Genomic DNA, 16019 nt, shown 5'->3' with positions numbered 1-16019 from the left:
GCACACGTATGTTTATTGCGGCACTATTCACAATAGCAAAGACTTGGAATCAACCCAAATGTCCATCTGTGACAGACTGGATTAAGAAAATGTGGCACATATACACCATGGAATACTATGCAGCCATCAAAAAGGATGAGTTTGCGTCCTTTGTAGGGACATGGATGCAGCTGGAAACCATCATTCTTAGCAAACTATCACAAGAAGAGAAAACCAAACACCGCATGTTCTCACTCATAGGTGGGAACTGAACAATGAGATCACTTGGACTCGGGAAGGGGAACATCACACACTGGGGCCTATCATGGGGAGGGGGGAGGAGGGAGGGATTGCATTGGGGAGTTATACATGATATAAACGTCATGCACATGTACCCTAGAACTTAAAGTATAATAATAAAAAAAAAAAATTTAAAGAAAAAAAGAAAAAAAAAGGACTTTGTGTCTGCCTTTAAGGCAAGGGTTAGTGTGTTTTCTAATTGTATGCAGGACAGTCATTCATGTTAGGCAAAAATAGCACCTTATTATTGTCTTTATTTAGAGATTAAGTGTTATTTAAAGACATGTGTAATTGATGCCAAGTTGAAAAGGGATGGACTTGTGATGGTTAATTTTATGAGTCAACTTGGCTGGGACACAGTACCTAGGTATTGGACCAAACAGATGTTTCTGTGAAGGTATTTTTAAAATGAGATTAACATTTAGGTCAGTAGACTTTGACTAAAGCAGATTACCCTCCATAATGTGGGTGGGGTGAGCCTCACCCAATCAGTTGAAGGTCTTTTTAAAAAAAAAGACTGAGGCCCACCCAGGAAGAGAAAATTGTACCCCTAGACTGCCTTCAGACAACTCTTTCTTGGGTTTCTATCCCGCTGGTCTTCCCTGCAGATTTTGGACTTGTCAGCCTTCAATGGCCTGAACCAATTCCTTAAAATCAATCACTCTTTCTCTCTGAATACACACACACACATACACACACACACACATTCCTGTTGATTCTGTTTCTCTGCTGACTAATATAATTGGTAACATGACAATCTGTGACACTAAAGATCTTTGACTCTGATGTAAACTTGTAACAATTCCTCTCTGTGGTAAGTTTTAGAAGTGCAATGATATTTTTCAGGGAATATCAAGTGGTGTTTCATCATACGAGCTTTAGAATCAAAATCAAGGGATTTGCATTCCTGTTTGCCTCTTCCTTGCTGTGTCTTGGACAAGTTCCCTACGTCTCCAAGCCTCAGGCCACTCATCAGTTAACTAAGGACAATGATAGCACCTGCTATATGGAATCACTGTGAGCACTGAATGAGATGAGATATAAAATTCTTGGTGCAGTGCTTGCCACATACTAAATGTTAAACAAATGTCAGTGATTGTTATCTTTACATCACAAAGAGTAAATTCTAAAGCCAAGATTGGTATAAAAATCTTCCTCAGATGCCTTTCTGAAAAGTTCACCACAAATCAATTTGAATTGCAAATGCAGTTATGGAACTGGCTATTTAAAAAAAAGAACTGAACAATCAAACCATCTGGAATGGAACACATTTTTGTCAGTGCAAATAATCAACCTCTGGTTTATAGACTCCATGTTTGGACCTGTTTATTTCAAGATTTCTTTTCCTTCTTTCTTTCTTCTCTCTCTCTCTTTTTTTTTTTTTTTTAAGAGATGAAGTCTTACTATGTTGCCCATGCAGTGGCTATTCACAAGTGAGATCATCACATACTATAGCCTCAAACTCCTGTTCTCAAGCAATCCTGCCTCAGCCTCCCAACTGAGATATTTTTAATAATGCATAATTACATAAGTCACAGGAATCCTCATAATTCTCTATTCTGTTTACATTGTTTATCAATTTTGAGCAACTACTCTGCATTGGCACAAATCATGTTTGAGCACCCATGAGCATATATGAGTAACTCTAGCAATTCACTTTGCTTCCTTGGTGTGGTAGGCTGAAAAATGGTCCACCAAAAGACATCCGCATCTTAATTCCTGGAGCATATACACATTATAATATTTGGAAAAAGAGTATTTGCAGATGTGATTAAATTGAATATCTTGAGACGAGAGATTATCATTGGTGCTATGGACTAAATTGTATCTCTCCAAAATTCATATGTTGAAGCCTAACCCCCAATATGCTTGTACTTGGAGATAGGGCCTTTAAGGAAGTAATTAAAGTTAAATGAAATCATAAGGGTGGGACCATGGTCCGATAGGATTGGTGTCCTTTTAAGTAGAGACACCAGAGAGCTTGCTCTCTCTTATTCTAAGGAAACAATATTCAGGAAAGCATAATGAATAACAATTCTAAATTAGGTATGATCATCTTAGCAAACAAAGCTGCAGTCTACTGCTTCCAAAGTATTTTTGTATATATCATTTCATTTCATTTTTAAAACACCAGTCCCTCAGAGAAGCATAGAGTACCACGATAAGCATCTTGATGCTAAGGAAGGTGGAGGTGTGAGGAGGTTTAGTAGCTACTAGGAGGTTTAGCAGTGCACTTAGGTCTCAGATCTTGTAGTGACAGCTTACACAGTGCCCAAAGGCCTTGACCCTTGGCCCAATTCTCTTCCCTGTCCCCTAATTACTTTGTTAGCTGCGTTACAAAGTAGTAACTCTTTTTGTTTCTTCCATTCCCTATACTCAAGCTTCTAAGGGCAAGCTTTCTTTTGCATAGGGGAAGGACTCAACTTTAATTCAACATCTCTTGGAACACCCTTAATGAATTATTGATAAACTTGGAAGCTGTTCTTTTTCAATTTATAGCAATGAACAATCATCAGGAAATATGATCACGGCTGTGGGAAGGAGGAAACCCCTTGACAAAATGAAAAATGAGCTGCCCTGCATCAGTATTGGAATTCTATACTTCTTTCTTTTTCATGTACCTGGTGGTGGCAGGAAAGACAAAAAAATGAAATAAGTGGATGAGTAAGTTATTTGTAAAGAATATTATGAAATGGCAGCTGTCAAAAAAGAAATCGTATTATGGGTTTAATGGTTTTTTTTTTTTCTAAATAAGCTGTTTGGTTCCTGATAAATAGTTGCTACCTTCTCCCAAATAGCCTTCAATATTCACTTTTAAATTCCATAATATCATGGAGAAGTATGGGCATTGGGCTCAGAGTTTTGGGTTATTCCATACTAAAACTTTACAAGGTCATTATTATTGAATTACTATGTGAAGTACTATACACAGTACTGTATAGTCCTTGAAATCCATGGGGCAGTAGAAAAAATGAGACATTCAATAACATTGCTAGTTTCTTTTTCCTTTTCAAAATTAAACTTTATACTATTACTATTACAAAAATTAAATTATCTAATGTCTTAAGACTTGAAAATAAAGTGAACTTTGAGTTATGCTATTATTACATACACAAATTTTTGTCCTCAAAATCTAGAGGAGTCCGCTAAGTTTGACATTCATGAACCAATATATTCATAACCATCTATATGTGTCTATGTATTTTTGAGGAAGATGGGCATGGTGAGACATCACCAGGCTGTAAAAAGACCTGTAACTTGGAAAGGACTTCTTTGCTGTAAAATTAGCCTGTGTGTATAATGGTCTCTTTTCTCTGGACATATGATTCTGGGAAAAATTAACTTGATAATATTATTGTTATTACCCAAAATGGTTTCCCCTGGGGTTCACTATATGTGAGAAATGAGTTTAGAATGCTCTCCCTGTCCCCCATGCTTTTCCTTCCCAAATAGCTCCCTGTTCTTCATAAGCTACTGCTTTAACATTCCTTCTCTCTCACATCTTAGCTCAGGGCTACTGGTTTGCATTGGTACCCACTCATTCCTTATAAGTAATGAAAACCAGAAACTATTAAACTGAAGATATTTCACAGCATGGTGTGTATGCTACAGATATCCTTATAACAAAACTAATAGATATCGCCTTAGATGCCACCAAGAACTCAAATAGGGGCCAGGCACTTCACTTAAAACTGGGTAGAAATAATTACAATTGGCTTTGAAAACAAGTTTGCACATTTAAAGTGCAAAGAAATTTGTAGTATTTTGTGTATAGCTTCAACCTTTAAGCAGCTTTATTAATGACACACTTTGTAGAGGAAATGGTTGTTTTCTGGTGCCAAAGACTGAAGAAAAGTTTGCAAGGACAGTTACAGTCTACACATCAAGGGCCAGAAAACTAACAAATCTGGCATCTACCTGGTTTTGTGAATAAAGTTTTATTGGAACTCAGCCAGGTCCACAGCAGAGTTGTGTAGTTGTGCTGGAGACTGTATGGCCTGCAAAACCTAAAATATTTATAATCTGCCCCTTCATGGAAAAGTTTGCTGACTGCTGGTCTACCAATATATCTATATCTATACCTACCAATATAGATGCCTAAACATTGTATGTGATAATGACTAATTTTACAATTTAATGTGGGATGATATGAAAACTAAATCTGAATATTAGCTATAATATAAAAATTTATTTTTTTCTAGAAATAAAATTTCTTACCAAATGTTCAGCTTTTAATGTGAGTTCCATTCCTCCATACCCCCCTTACACTGCATACAGTTACAATGCTATTGAACTGATTTTCTGATTTCCATGTTCCCTTGAGATGTTCCCTAAGCAATCCATCAACTCAGCCAAAGAAAGAATCAAAACAGTGGCTCACTATTGTGTGGGATCTGAATTTTTGTTTTTCAGCTGGTTTCATCAACTTGAGACATCGAGTCGACATTGATCAAAAGCTTTCTGGCTTCCAATGTGAAAATTTCTAGATAATGTTCAGCCTAGAAAGTGGAAGATTAAACTTCAATGTTTCCTGTGAAAATAAACCTTTCATTAAAAAAATAATTACCAAACACCTACTGTGCCAGGCTCTGCAGTAGGCACCAGAGACACAGCGCCCAGCAGAGAAGGAGCCCTGTGAGGTCTCTGTCATCCTGGAACTTAGTCCTGACCTCCAACGTAAAGCCAGTCTTTCATTTAAAGATGGAATTGATTGAAACACAATGGAAACACCAGTACAATTCATAACACCTGAAACCCCCACAAAGCAAGGGGACACAGCTACACTCCTGCACCTCGAATGTCTGGTTCCATGAGCATCCTCAAGGAACTGGGTGTGAAACTGGTCACCAACGTGTACATTCTAATTAAATTGAGTCACATTGCTAAAGCTGAGGCCTCACAGCATGGTTATAATGTATTTATTTAAAAAATAAAACACTATTCTAAAATAATTCAAATGAGAAGGAAACTAGGCATATGACCATAAGTTAGTACTTAGCAATCTAATAAGTGAAGAATTCTTAAATATAAAAATAGTCAAAACAGAAACAAAGAAAAACTTGGAATTTTTTGTTCATATTTGTCAATTAAAACTGATCATAAACCATTTTAATCTTCTAACTGGGGTCTGTTATAATTTTGTCCATTTTTTCAATAGCAGAGATTCCTATTTAGAGTTCCTTCTTATTCAAGGGGATTGCTAGCTTTGTTTTCAAACTGAAATAACTTTATTGTTTTGTGATTATAAAAGTAAAAGTAACAACTGTTCATGTAGCGTTTTAGCAATACATAATTTATGCAATACTTAAAAGTGTGAAGAACATGAAATGTAAGTATAGTCATCACTCAGTATCCATGGGGAATTGGTTCCAGAATCTTCCTTGGATACCAAAATCTGTGGCTGCTGAAGTCCCTCATATAAAATGGTGTGGTATTTGCATATGACTTCCTGTATACTTTAAATCAGCTCTAGATTACATATAATATCCACTACGATATACCCGCTACAATACAGATGCTATGTAAATAGTTGTTATTTTGTATTCTTTAGAGAATAATGACAAGAAAAATAAAAAGTCTGTATAAGGTTCAGTGCAGATGTAATTTTTTCCCATTAATTATTTTCAATCCATGGTTGGTTGAATCCATGGATGTGGAACCCATGGATACAGAGGGCTGATTGTATTAACAATTCTACCAGCCTTAATAACAGCATTATTTGTTGAATATTCACTGTGCCGGATATTGTAGTAAATGATTTACATTTACTATTTCACTTATGCCTCACAATTAATCTTATGAGAGAGATACTATTATGACCCCCCTTTGGTGGGAAAACTGTAGTTTAGAGATGTAACTTTTGCACAAGGCTGTGTAACTGGTTGTTTCAGGGATTCTTAACCAGGGGTCCCTGTACAGAATTCATGGGGTCTGTGAGCCTGGATGAGAAACCTAGACTCTTATTTTAACTGACCTCTAACTGACATTTAGCAGCTCTTCAATTGCAAATGTAGGCATTGAACTTCAGTGGTATTCGACGCACTTTAGCCTTTTCCACAAACATAAATCATATACAGTGTATATTTTTACTTTGCATTACAATTGCTGCAGATCTCTCCAAATATCTCTTATGCTAATCACTGCTTTGAAATGACAGTAGTTAATAGATCTGATTCTAGATCTTGTGATTTGTATATATCATCACATTTTAAAATATTCTGATGTTATTTTAATATAGTTGTTTTTGAAATCCCATGTATTTTATTTTAGACATTTTAAAACATTATTAATTAAAACAGATCTCTAGGCTTCATCTGACTGCCAAACTGAGCCATGGCATAACAAATTTATAGACCCATTGGTAGGAAGTGGGGCTGGAATTCATAGCCGGGCTGTGACAACTCATGACAACACTGCCATTCTGCCTGCCCCTGGAAACGTTTACATTTTCATAAACATCGTTTCAGATACGTCTCTACGGACACAAACGCTTGCTTAAATGTTTATATATGAAAGTATGCATGTGACTATGCCAATAAAAGGTTTTGTTGTTTGTTTGTTTTTGAGATAGGATCTCACTCTGTTTGCCTAGGCTGGTGTGCAGTGGTGTGATCTTGGTTCACTGCAGCCTCAAGCCCCCAGGCTGTAGTGATCCTCCCACCTTAGCATCCCGAGTATCTGGGACCACAGGTGCATGCCACCATGCCTGGTTAATTTAAAAAATATATATGTTTGTAGAGATGAGGTCTCCCTATGTCACCCAGGCTGGTCTGAAACTCCTGTGCTCAAGCAATTCTCCCACCTTGGCCTCCCAATGTGCTGGGATTACAGGCCATGCCCAGCCCAATAAAAGTATTTATGAGTAAAGATGTCAGAGGAGAGCAGTGCTTAATGGAATGAACTCTAAAGTCAAAACTAGGCAAATTTTTGGTAGCAACCAAATAAGAAAAGGGGTATAATCATATGGCATAAACTTTGAAAAGTTAGTTAAGGGAGAATCTAGGAGATTCCAACATGACTTAGCATTATTGCTAACCCAGCATTACCTACCAGAAGTCATTCAGAGGAAAGAAGTGGAGTTGGCTGACTGGAGATTAACAGAGAACTTTGCAATTCAGAGAGGATTGATTGAAGTGGTGTTTGGGTGAACTCAGGAAACAGTCAAGAAACTATTGTCAGGAATAGAAACCATTATGTACTTCCTAAGATTCTTGGGGAGGTAGACAGTCCTTGGGGCTTGGCATTATCTGGGGATTTGCGGTGGACTAGAGGAGCAATTGAATTCCTCTAGTTCAAGGGGAAATAAGGTCACAAGGGGATTATACTCCTGAGAGTGGGATGGGTCATAGGTCAAGATGACCTACGAATGTAAAGACATTAGAGATGTTGTCAGACAAAGAGAACCCTGAGATAAAATACTTGTAAGCTCTTTTTGAAAAGTAAGTCACACAACTCCTTAAATGATAAAATCCAGTGACTCATGACATTGAAAAAGGACTGGGTGTGTATTAGTCCATTTGCATTGCCATAAAGGAATATCTGAGACTGGATAATTTATAGTTATAAATAAAAGAGGTTGATTTTGGCTTATGGTTCTGTAGGCTGTATAAGCATGGCACCAAGATTTGCTTTGCTTCTGGTGGGGGCCTCAGGAAATTTACAATCGTGGCAGAAGGTGAAGGAGGTGCAGGCATGTCACATGATGAGAGAGGGAGCAAGAGAGCAAGGAGGAAGTCCCAGACTCTTTTAAACAACCAGATCTCATGTGAATTCACAGAGCATGCAGTCATTACCATGAAGATGGCACCAAGCCATTCATGAGGAATCCGCCCTCATGACCCAAACACCTCCCACAAGGCCCCACCTCCAACATTGTAGATTACATTTCAACATGAGATTTTGAGGGAACAAACATCCACACCATATCAGGGTGCAGTGCTCAACTTAAAAAAAAAAAAAAAAAAAAAAAAAAAATATATATATATATATATATATATTCTAGGGGCCTTGGTGGCCCCTAGAGATGTGTAGAGTAGTGGTTCTGCTTCAGCCTTTAATGTTCGAGCCACTCTTTGTTTTATGTCTTAGCAAACGGATACTCTGATTTCTATGAGCTTGGTTTATATATATATAAAGTTCTGAGAAAAAAAATGCAACCTAGGATAGAATTATCCTTTGAATTTAAAGAGTAGACATGATTTCAAAGAAGTAAAGATTTAAGAATGCAACCCCTATGAACATTTCCTGGTAGACTCACTGCAAACCCAATGGTACTTCCGCAGTGAATCAAGACACTTGACGACTACCTGCTTTTGCATTATAGGGAACATATTCTCTACAAATGGACAAACTGCACTGTGCACAGCCTGTACAACCATACATAGCTGTATTGCTTCCTGACAATACCAGTAGTGATGAAGTCCAGCCTACTAAGGATATCGAAATAAATTCAGAAAAGAAGAACCTATATTTCAGAGACTGGTGGTACAGCAAATGTAGTAAGTGTGGAAATACGGTTTAAAAACCATAGGGATTATATTTACAGAAGTTAACTATTAAAATATTGATAATATAAAATAATACAGTAAAAGTCAGGAAATGAGGGAGGACAGTGTTAATCATCTTTCACGGAAGAGAGTAAATCCCAACTGTTAACACTTTAAATATAGAGCTGAAAAAAGTCTTCAGTCCTTGGTGGCCCCTAGAGATGTGTAGAGTAGTGGTTCTGCTTCAGCCTTTAATGTTCGAGCCACTCTTTGTTTTATGTCTTAGCAAACGGATACTCTGATTTCTATGAGCTTGGTTTATTAATATTCTGGTTCACGGAAGATGGATCCACACAGGTCTGCTGACAAAATTAGGTGACTGAATGGGCAAGATTGTTGCCATTCAATCTTGTGAATGTGACTGAACGGCCGGGCTGTTCACTTTGGTGACAAACACATCCCAGGCATTGTCCTGGGAGACAACTAGCTGTTTTTTTCCTGGCTATGCCCCAATCCAATCACAAGCCTTTCCATTTGAAACTTCTGCAGTACCTCTAGCCCGTTCAATCTTTCCTCACAGCTTACCATGATGACGTGAGTTCAAAATATTTGTTTTGTGATGTGGAGTTCAAGAATAGATTTACGTAGAAGGAACTTTGGCTTCTGGCTATAATTCAGGGCTTGCCTCACCATTTATTCCCAACTTCTCTAGTCCTTCTCATATTTCTGGGAAACGGAAATTGCTAATGTAGCAGAGACCAGCTACTTGTTCACTAAACTCATTTGCTTTTCATCCTGCATAGCTTGACTACATTTCCCAGCCTCCCTTGCAATTATTAGGTGTGGCCATGTGACTGAGTTCTGGCGAAGAGAATGGGAGGGGCTATAGACACATCATTCTAGACACAGCCATAAAAGTCTCCAGGCTGTCTAATAAGGAGTCCTACAGAGGACTCCAAGTGCCTAGCCCAGGCCTGGGCAGACTTCTTAAAGAGCTGGACAGTAGTAACTAGTTTGGGTTTATGGGTCATATACGTTGTCACAACTACTCAACACTGCCATTGTAGCATAAAAGCAGCCATGGATAATATGTGAAGAAATGGGCATGGCTGTTCTCTAAAAGAACTTTATTTACTAAAACAGGGGGTGGCTCACAGGTTAGGGTTTTCTGACTCCTGCTCTAGAGGATGTCAGAGCCACAAAATGGAAGGCACCTGGGTTCCTGAATGGCTGCATGGAAATGCATCCCTTCGCCACTGCTAGAAGCTAGCAACACTTACCCTAATTTATTCAGCAAGACGGAAGCCTCAAAAGGGGCTGTACTGTTACAGTGCAGGGGAAAGCCAAAGTCAAATGTTCACAGATCTTTCACCTTGGTATTCCATGTGAAATGCTCTGGGCTTCAGAGACACCAGTCTCCCTAATTCTCTTCTCACCAGCAAAACTTTAAAAAGTATTGTAGAGTGATAAAAGACTAAGTCTTAAATTTTAAATCTCCTATTTCTAATTACATTTGGGCACTATGAGTTTAACATCCACAGCCTTTTAAGATGTCATTTTTACATACAAGAAACCTAATAGGCTACTTATGAGGGCATTTTAAAAAATAAGAAGTGAAGTATTGCTTTTATTATGCTCATCAGCTGCCACAGGTTGAGGCTGCCTGCCCTGGTTTTCAAGTGCAGTGACATTACTGAGATTGCTCACTGCCATAGAGGATCAACAGGGTTGCTTGGCTCAAGATACTGATTCATGTCTAATGAAAGATGCCACTCTTAATGAAAGTTTCCAGTCTCTGTAAACTCTCTGGCATTGGGACTGAGATGTTAAGGACAGCTGAAATTGCTGTCTACTAAAGTTTTCGTGTTTTGGAACCTTATCCTTTGCATTATCTGCCTGGTGATATTTGGTTTTTCTATCATCTTCACCTATAAATAAAAAGTTATGCACCCAAACAGTGGCTGGCACATAACAGGTACAGAATAAATAAATATGATCTGGATATCTTTCTTTTAAATTTAATGCATAATAATATGTTATTATAATGACCTCAGGTCCAGAGTTTCTAAACTTTGCTTGCCAAATCTCTTATAACAACCACCACAACAAAACAATAAGAGAAGCTGGCACATGTGGGATGTAATTTTAGGAGCTGACGGGGAGGGTCAGGGTGGATCATGGAGCTCTACACCTGTCCTCATAGGGTGTCACCTGGATTGCCAGCACAGGCTGCTGACATTTAAAAACTTTTCTGATTGTTTTGTAACTCAAAGCAATTATTTAAAAATTATCTGGTATAAATATGAGACTAAGACATACAGAATGCTTTCTAATGAAAACATGCACATGAAATCCCACAAAATTCACATTAATCACATTACCCAGAATAGTTGGAGTTGCCTTTTGGACAAACGATTTTGAAATCTCTCTTTTTTTTTTTTTAGTAATTATTTGTATGATAAAAACACTCTCCTCATGCAAGAATAGTTTTATGGAGCCCATACCTTCCTAAGATATTCTTCAAACAGGATAATCTGTGGCTTCAGGCTGTTCAGCATGGAGAGCCACATAAGCCAATGGCCCAAGTGACGTGTTTAAAGGGGACTTGGAGAGTATTTATGATGCTTATTTTTGTCTGTTAGTTTCTAGTTTATTTTAATAAAGTTACAAAAATCATATGTCCTTATGAAATTACTCTCAACTTTATTACAACAATTTTGTGGCAATATTTAGCCTTGACATGTTAATAGTAAATGCGTGAAATAAGCCATCGTCATTTAAATGTCAGGCAAAAAGGAATTTTCTGTATATTTCACGTCAGCTGCTATTTTGCTCAAGAATGTTCAGCACACGATGGCATACAGTGAAAGAACTGATTGGTATTTAACTTTAACAACCCTCAGATGTTTTGTATTTCTGATTGTCACCTAAAAATTCCATGGTAAGCAATAAAGGAATCAAATAATTCAGTTGAAAATGCCTAATACAATGTTTTCTACATTTCAATGCATGAGACCCCAGGCTTGCCTTTTCAAACAGGAAAGTTGGAGAGAACTCATACAAAATTGTTAAGCACTACATCTAGTTACAAAATCTTAGACTAGGGTTAATAGTCCAAAAATGTAATGAGATAGGAATTACTAATCCTGAAACACATGTTTAAGCAGAGAACCGTATCACTGCTGGTCACCTTTTATACATTATCTAACTTCATCCCCTCTAAAGTTCCATAAGGCAAACCTCATCACCTTGAAGTTTAGAGAGAATAAGTAACTGGCACAAATAACTTAAAGCATACACAGAAGCCAGTTTAAATCTAGGCTCCGGGCCGGGCGCGGTGGCTCAAGCCTGTAATCCCAGCACTTTGGGAGGCCGAGACAGGCGGATCACGAGGTCAGGAGATTGAGACCATCCTGGCTAACCCAGTGAAACCCCGTCTCTACTAAAAAAATACAAAAAACTAGCCGGGCGAGGTGGCGGGCGCCTGTAGTCCCAGCTACTCGAGAGGCTGAGGCAGGAGAATGGCGTGAACCCGGGAGGCGGAGCTTGCAGTGAGCTGGGATCCGGCCACTGCACTCCAGCCCGGGCGACAGAGCGAGATTCCGTCTCAAAAAAATAAATAAATAAATAAATAAAATAAAATCAATCAATCAATCAATCAATCAATCAATCTAGGCTCCTTGGACTCTGAAGTCTATGCTCTTTTGGCCACACCATGCTGCTTGATTCACACTTTACATGGTAGATGTTGAAATAGTTTTCCCACTCCAATTTATCCTCTCTCCACATGACTTGGTGTTTTCTTTATTAAAATCACATACTAGCAAGAAACCTGAACTACTTTAAAAATCAGTTAGGAAATTCAACAGAGCACAGTGTCTGTAGGCAGAGAATGTGTCTTCACCGCCCAGACACAGCTTCTGAACCACATGTCCACGCATCCCAGCTGACCTGGCTTCTAGTCAGTATACCCGTATTGTCCTGGTAGAATTAGTACTAGTCCCATTGGGGTAGGCAGAATAATAATCCCCCAAAGATGTTCACATCCGAATCCCTGAAACCTGTGAATATGTTACTTTACAAGGTAAAAGGGACTTTGCAGATGTGGATTTTGAGGTGAGGATATTATCCTGGATTATCTGGGTGGGCTGAATGTAACAGCAGGTCCAAAAGAGGGAAGCAGGCATGGCAGAGTCTGATTTGAAGACACCATACTGCTGGCTTTGAAGATGGAGGAAGGGGCCATGAACCAAGAAATTCAGGTGGCCTCTAGAAGCTGGAAAGGGTAAGGAAATGGATTCTCCCCTAGAGCCTCCAGAACCAACATACCTCTACTAATACTTAATTTTAGCCCAGGTAGGCTTCTGACTTTCAAAACTGTAAGATAGTAAATTTGGGTTATTTTTTAAGCCACTAAGTTTGCGGTAATTTGTTACAGCAGCAACAGGAAGCTAACATCCTTTCAATTTCAACAGTGTCTTGTTTGTACAATACTTATAAGATGGTAGACCCCAGACCAAGCTCTGACCTTGAAAAGTCAGTACACCCTCCAATGGAAAAGCCTCTATGTCAGTCTCTTCCTGGGCTTAGTTTCGGGGGTCTCTGAGGCCCAGGCAAGTTCATTTCCTGTGCTTTCTGTGGATGGCTATAGATTTACTGCTCTGGATTCAATAATGTTGTCAGGTAATAAAGAATAGAAATACATAACCACTTCTCAAAGTCTTGTAAGATTTAGAGTTTGCAGAAGCACTATGCCTTTCAGATAGACGAATTTAGAATTAGGTCATTTGCTTCCCAGGAACATGGGGCTTTACTGTCCAGTCAGCACAGCAGTCAGCGCAAGAGGCAGAACTGTTGCAGACAGTGGAATGATGGGACGGAAAAGGAATGGATTTTTTCCAAGAGTGGAAAGTGAAAAAAAAATCCAAAAACCCAAATAATCAATGTTAGGCAGGCGAGCTTCATTTAGTCATTTAGTTCTGCGTGGATAAGCAACATCTGTGAACAACTAGCCCTCCCCTCCAACATGCAGATATTTATAACCAGACCAGAAAGCTGCTTAAAGACATCATCATTAAGTTAAAGAATAATCTGTAATTGTAGACCATAGTAAAACCAAGTGAGCTCTCAGACGTTACTAGGTCACTGGTCCAATCCTCAGCACAGAAGCTGAGGCCCCTTGGTACTCTCTCACATCAGTGTCCTGCTTCCTCTAGCCATGGAAACTCCTGCTTCCCAAGAGAGTCTATTGCACTTTCAGCTACTTGTTAACAATGTGTCTTTATATTTAGCAATAAGCTTGTAACCTTCACCCTTTGGTCCCAGTTCTACTTGCTTGCAGCCATGTATGGTAAGTCTGAACCAGGGGCCTAATCCTGGCTGCACCCTGGAATCACCTGGGGAGCCTTTAAATCTCTGATGCTTGGGTGCTTAGAATGGGTGAGAGGGGGACCCAAGCATCAGTATTTTTATTGATTGATTGATTGATTGATTGAGATGGAGTCTTACTCTGTTGCCCAGGCTGGAGTGCAGTGGCATGCTCTGGGCTCACTGAAACCTCCGCCTCCCAGGTTCAAGCAATTCTCCTGCTTCAGCCTTCCGACTAGCTGGGATTACAGGTCCCTGCCACCATGCCCAGCTAATTTTTGTATTTTTAGTAGAGATGGAGTTTCACAATGTTGGCCAGGCTGGTCTCGAACTCCTGACCTTAGGTGATTCACCTGTCTTGGCCTCCCAAAGTGCTGGGATTTCAGGTGTGAGCCACTGTGCCCGGCCACATCGGTATTTTTTAAACTCTTAGTTTAAGCTTACTGACTAAACCCTTTTCCACACAACATTTCATTTAGTTTAAAGACACCTCTCCTGGTGGAAAAACTCAATCCCTAAGGGTAACATACTGTGTAATTCTATTTATATAACATTTTGAAATGACAGATTTATAGGAATGGAGAACAAACTAGTGATTTTGAGGAGCTGGGGGTGGGTGAGGGAAGTAGGTGTGGTTATAAAGGGCAGCATGAGCAATCCGTGTACTGATGGAAATGTTCTGGATGTTGAGTGTATCAGTGTTAACATCCTGGTATTGTACTACAGTTTTGTGGGGTTTTTTGTACTACAGTTTGGTGAGATGTTATCACTAGGGGTAAGTGACTAGGTAAAGGGCATAAACCAAGAATAAAATTCTAAGGTCCCCCAACCATCTGGATAGACCCTTCCTCTCAGCCAAAGGCATTCCAAAGTTAACCTGAAAAGCTAGTTCAGGCCATGATGGGAAGGGGGAGTTGGGTATGCCTCACTATACCCTCCTTCCTTTTGGAATTCAGGAAGAGCCAACTGGCATTAACATCAACACAGACCTTAAATATGATAAGGAACATTTATCATCTATTCTCTCTGAAGCCTGCTACTTGGAGGCTTCATCTGCATGATAAAACCCCAGTCTTCACAACCCATTATGGTAAAGCAGACATTCCTTCCTATTGATGATAACTCTTGCAACCAACTGCTAATCAGAAGATGTTTAAATCTAACCTGTGACCTGGAAGCCTCTGCTTTTGAGTTGTCTGGCCTTTCCAGATCAAACCAATGTAAATCTTACATGTATTGATTGATGTATTATGTCTCCCTAAAATGTATAAAAAGCAAGCTGTTCCCCAGCCTCCTTGGGCACATATTGTCATGACATCCTAAGGCTGTGTCACAGGTGCACCCTTAATCGTGGCAAAATAAACTTTCCAAATTGATTGAGACCTATCTCAGATACTTGGGCTCACAGGGGTTAACTGGGCTTTCTCTATTATTTCTTAAAAGTACATGTGAATCTACAATTATAGTCAATTTTTAAAAAGGCAATAGAAATAAATTATAACTAGAAGAAATGACTACTCTGTTGGATCCATTCCTGCTTTAAGAAAATTTATCTTTCAAATAGTAACAAAATGTATGTGTATTTTGCCCTACCAAAAAAAAACCCCAAATCATTGCTGTATGAAATAAAAATATCCATTACAATTCTAAATTAGTGAATACAGTAATTAATTTTCAGATAACAGAATTTCCCTTCTGATGGCATAATGGGGGGTTACTACATGCTTTCCTCTTCAGCAAAGTTACTTATCCTCAGTGAATAGGAACATACAAATAATAGGAGGAGAGGATGGATTGCAGATAATTAGCATATCAGCCCTCTCATTGCCTGATGCTTGTAAATTTGAGGAACCCCAGGTTTAACCCCACATCAGTGGAAGTGTGGGA

The 16019-nt window shown here is 38.9% G+C and overlaps 1 protein-coding gene across 1 annotated transcript in view; it reads right to left on the bottom strand.

The window, feature by feature from the left end:
* SLC35F1 (solute carrier family 35 member F1) overlaps positions 1-16019 on the bottom strand; it is a 411079-nt gene that overhangs the window by 11149 nt on the left and 383911 nt on the right. The window lies entirely within an intron of this gene.

This window comes from Trachypithecus francoisi, unplaced genomic scaffold (genome assembly GCF_009764315.1).
Source record: "Trachypithecus francoisi isolate TF-2019V2 unplaced genomic scaffold, Tfra_2.0 Lachesis_group15, whole genome shotgun sequence".
NCBI classification, from domain to species: domain Eukaryota; kingdom Metazoa; phylum Chordata; class Mammalia; order Primates; family Cercopithecidae; genus Trachypithecus; species Trachypithecus francoisi.
Note: the sequence above shows the minus strand (reverse complement) of the source record. Positions and strands in the feature narration are given on the sequence as shown.